General features: G+C 43.0%; 1 non-coding gene across 1 annotated transcript; it reads left to right on the top strand.

Annotated features, from left to right (window-relative positions):
• The first annotated feature begins 3,362 nt into the window (after positions 1 to 3,362).
• On the top strand, positions 3,363 to 3,469 carry LOC139013314 (U6 spliceosomal RNA). Its single transcript, XR_011471976.1, has one exon. It is a non-coding gene; the product is annotated as a U6 spliceosomal RNA (small nuclear RNA).
• Positions 3,470 to 5,175: the final 1,706 nt, after the last annotated feature.

The following is a 5,175-nucleotide window of genomic DNA, read 5'->3' as shown; positions in this document are numbered from 1 at the left end:
TGTGCACCAGGCATCTAGTAGTTCATAAATCAGATGGACAAGAAAATCAACAACCTAGATAAGACTCAAGAGGAACTCAAAAGTGATATGGATACAATAAAAACACAATGGAAGGTTTCAACAGTAGACTAGGAGAAGCGGAGGACAATTAGTAAGTTTCAAGATAGGTTTAGAGAAACAAACCTAATCTGAACAGCAACTGGAGGAAAAAAATAGAAAGCAAGAGAGTCTAAGGAGCTTTGGGACAACATGAAATGAAGTAACATACCTACCAGGTGTACCGGTTAATAATACTTATTTCTTTCAATAGATGTTATTACACATATCTTAATTTATATGCAATTTGATATGTATGCTATTTTGTTGTATTGACAGCAAGCTTGAAAACTTCATATGTCAAATTTTCTGAAGGTGTTAACATCATAGATATTTTTATGCTTAAACTGTCAAATTTAATGCCAAAAAAAGAGCAATTGCAGGAAGTTTTAATTCATTACTTTTTTTGAAGAAAAATGCTGCTGAAAGTAATTGTATACTTCAGGAAGCTTATGGTGAACATGCCTTATATCAAGATACTTGTGAATGCTGGTTTAAATGTTTTAAAAATGATGATTTCAATGTGAAAGACAAAGAACGTCTAGGTCAACTGAACAAGTTCAAAAACCAACAATTACAAGCATTATTGGATGAAGATGCATGCCAAACTAAAAAAAAAAAAAACTTGCAAAAAGATTAAACATTGCTCAGAAAACAATTTCTGATAATTTAAAAGCAATGGGAAATATTTTAAAAGAAGGAAAATGGTTGCCACATCAACTGAATGAAAGACAAACGGAAAATCAAAAAGTCATCAGTGAAATGTTGTTTCAACAACATGAAACAAAGTCTTTTTGCATCAAATTGTGACTGGTGATGAAAAGTGGATTTATTTTGAGAATTCCAAAATGCACAAAATCATGGGTTGATCCAAGTTAACCATCAAAATCAACTATAAGTACCTATCTATACTAATAAAATAGTAGTATGCTAATTAGACCAGGAGACCTTCTGGACGTCTTCCAGATGACCATTTGGACAAAGGCACAGTGGCTGCCAAAACAGCAACACAGGAGAAGCGACACCATGGTGGTGCTGCAGCCTGGGGAGTGGGAGCAGAGGACGCAGTAACCACCACTGCAGAAGCTGAAGCAGAGGCGATGCCCCCGGCGAGGGAGCAGTAGCTGGTGCGAGGGCATCAACCGCTACAACGTAAAGGGCCACACCCACAAGATGGTGAAGGTGGGGCTGGGCTTGGATGATGAGAGTGGCAGCCAGGGTAAGCCACAGTTCAGGAGCCTCTGAGAGTGGTGGCGCTATGCCATCCAGTGCTGCATCCAGTCCCTGGGGCATGCCCGCCAGTGCCGTGATGCCAACTGCCCACAGCCATCCTGCCAGAAGATGAATTGGGTTGTGCAGCACACCAAGGGCTGCCAATACAAGACCAATGGAGGTTGTGGAGTGCGCTAGCAATTCATCACCCATTGCTGCTACCATGCCAAACCCTGTCAATTCCCTATTGCCTCAACATCAAACAGCTCTGCCAGCAGGAGATACAGCACTGCCAGCAGCACACAGCTCATGCGCTAGATGCCACCAACAACACCCACACCGTGCCTCAACGGAGTCTGCCTTCACCTTCTTCAGTGCCACCCCTCTTCCCCATACTGAATCCCAGCATACCCTGGACACCACAGCCCCTGACTCTGTCCCAGCCCTTGCCTGTGAGCTTGTCACTAGCTGGCTTCTCCAGTGTGGCCAGAACTCAGCCCCCCACCACAGTTTGCACTGGGAAGCCCACTCACCAGGTTCCAGCCCCACCCCCCCCAACCAGGCCCACCTGCAACAGTGGAGGCACCCAGCAGATTGCACGTGAGGCGCAGCAGCAGCAGCCCCTGTACTGGGTGAGCACCAACAATGGTATGCTCCTGAGGCACGGTGACTCACGAGAGCGAGATGGCCCCCATGGGCCTGAATGTGACCCAACCAGGTCAGTGGGCCTGTTATTCTGCTCCCCTACCAAGGGCAGTGGCAGCCGGCACCATCCCCCAGCAACATGCCCAATGGGAGACATGCCCAGACCCGTGATGTCTATGCAGACCCAAGGATCAGCCACCTCAGAGCATCTCTCCAGGTGCCCTGCAGGACATTCTGCAGACCCTGAAGTTTCCCAGCTCCCCCAGCAGCAGCAAGGGCTCAACATCCTCAAGTCAAACCCTCAGCTGATGGCAGTTCTCATCAAATAGCACACAGCCAAGTAAGCAGCCAGCCAGCCTGGCCTGCAGCTCTAGCACAGGCTGCTGAACCTGAACACCATGCAAGCCAGCGGGCCACAACCTGCCGTCCCTCCACAGCAGCAAGCAATGGGAGGCCTGAATCCCCAGGGCCAGGCATGGAACATCATGAACCCGGGGTGCAACCACAGCATGGCGAGTATGAGCCACAGCACAGAGAGATGCCACGGAGCAGCAGCTGCAGCAGCAGCAACAGCAGGTAGGCAGCACTGGCATGGCTGCAGGCCTGGCAGGACACGCCCAGTTCCAGCAGCCTCAGGGATTCTGATGCCACCTGCAGCCATGCAGCAGCAGCAGATCCAGGAGCAGATTGGGTCCCAGGCCAGCCAAACCCCACTAGGCATATTCTGTATCTTTCCCCTGGCCTCAGTTTCTCCCCTGTGCTCAGTACTTTTCTATTGTCCCATTTTAAAAATGGAACTGCCATTTGACTACTTCTAAGAATATTTCCCAAGAAAACAGAAACATCAGTCAAAAGGATATATGCACCTCTATGTTCATAGTAGCAAAATTTACAATAGCTAAGATTTGGAAACAACCTAAATGCCCATCAGCAGATGAGTGGATTAGAAAACTATGGTACATCTACAGAATGCAATACTACGCTGCTATAAAAGAGAAGAAATTCTTACCATTTGCAGCAGCATGGATGGAACTGGAGAGCGTTATGCTAAGTGAAGTAAGCCAGGCAGTGAAAGAAAAATACCACATGAACTCACTCATTTATGGATAATAAAGCACATTATAAACTGATGAATAAAAAGAGATACAGAGGCAGAGAAGCACTGAACAGACTGTCAAAGTATAGTGGGAAGACTGGGGAGTGTTGGGGGGGGGCAGTAAGAGATCAACTGAAGGACTTGTATGCATGCATATAAGCATAACCAATGGACACAAGACACTGGGGGAAGGTGGTGAGGGCATATGCAGTGGCATTCGGGAGGCCAAGGGAAGGTCAATGGGAAAAAAAAAGAGACATATGTACTACTATTTGTAATATTTTAAACAATAAAATAAAATTTAAAAAAATGCTTGCTCCCTTCGGCAGAAAGTATTCTAAAATTGGAAACATACAGAGAAAATTAGCAGGGCACCTTTGCAAGAATGACAACCAAATTAGTAAAGCGTTCCATATTTTTGAGAAAGGATCCTCCTTCAGAAGCAATTTTTAGGGTATGAACATCATAAATTTCTTAAGAAAGAATATAAACCAACACATCGGTTTAATAGAAATATAATGCAAGCCACATATGTAATTTCATAAGTAGCCACTTTAAAAATGAAAACAAACAGGTGAAATTAATATATTTTATTTCACCTAATATGTAAAAATATTGTTTAAACCTGTGATCAATATAAAATTGTTAAAAATTAAAAAAAGATAAATTAAAAATGAAACTCCCTTTTGACCCAGTAATCCCACTTCAAGGATTATATCTTAAGAAATCAGAAATACCAATCAGAAAGGACATATGCATCTCTATGTTCATAGCAGCACAATTTACAATAGCTAAGATTTGGTAACAGCTTAAGTGCCCATCAGCAGATGAGTGGATTAAAAAAATTGTGGTGCATCTATACAATGGAATACTATGCTGCTATAAAGAAGGAAAGAATATTTACCATTCACAACAGCATGGATGGGCATGGAGAGCATTATGCTAAGCGAAATGAGCCAGTCAGAGAAAGATAAATATCACATGATCTCACTCATTTGTGGAATATAATGAATAGCATAAACTGATGAACAAAAATAGATCCAGAGACAGAGAAGCATCAAACAGACCATCAAATTTTAGAGGGAAGGCAAGAGGTGGTGTGGAGAAGAGATCAACCAAAGTACATATATGAATGTATATAAGCATAACCAATGGACAAAGTCACTGGTTGGGGGGTGTGAATGGAGTGTAGGGGGCCTGGGGAGAGGTCAAGGGTTAAAAAGGGAGACATATGTATTACTATATGTAATACTTTAAACAACAAAGAATTTTAAAAAACAAAACAAAAAAAGAATGGCAGGTACAGCTCACCATCCTCTAAGTCTATCTGAAAACAACACAGAAAAAATGAAATAGACTTGCTAGAATAACAGATATAAGGAACTCTGCGCTGGCTTCTCTCTTTGGTGCAATCACAGAGTAATGACCTTCAATTACTTCCTAAGCATGCTCTTATTCTGTATTTATTCTTATAATCTCATTTCAAAAATAATTTATATATTTTTGAAGTCAGAGTATTTTTAAAATAAGGAAAATAAAATAATATGTTAAGATGGAATCACAGGACTCTGCCACACCTTTACTCAAAGAGCAACCACACTCTAACTGCCCTCATAGCGTTTAGTGGCGCAGAACAAAGGTTACAGGTGAGGCTCCACAGTACCTTTACCCCATGAAGATGCTGATATGGATCATGAACACTGCACTCAGTTAATTGTGGGTGAAACTCTTAGTGAGAAGAACAGAGTTCAGAGTACTTCCGGTCTGTTCCCTATGAGGCTGGTGTGATAAGAGGGTCCTTGAACAATGCACTCCCGTCCACCTCACCTGCCTTGAAGGCTCAGCTTGAGCTGATAGATAAGGAGCAGGAGGCATGGAGATGGCAGCCTGGGCCTGTAATCACTTGAGAATATTTTTTAAATTACTGGTTCCTCCCCTCCTTCCCATCCCGGAAAAATTTATATTTGATTGGTCTGAGGTGCAACTCTTGCTCTGGTACTTTTTAGGAAGCTTTTAAGGTGCCTCTTCTGAACAGTGAGAGTTGAGAACTATTGATCTAGAAATATGGTTAATATTTTACAAGTGGAGTAGCCAAAAGGACTTTGGTGTCACACTCCTTTAAACTG

This window comes from Myotis yumanensis, unplaced genomic scaffold (assembly GCF_028538775.1).
Source record: "Myotis yumanensis isolate MYYU_CA2020_CCGP unplaced genomic scaffold, mMyoYum1.0.hap1 SCAF_6, whole genome shotgun sequence".
In the NCBI taxonomy this organism is placed as follows: Eukaryota; Metazoa; Chordata; class Mammalia; order Chiroptera; family Vespertilionidae; genus Myotis; species Myotis yumanensis.
The sequence above is the reverse complement of the archived record's forward strand: the minus strand, read 5'-3'. Positions and strand labels throughout refer to the sequence as shown.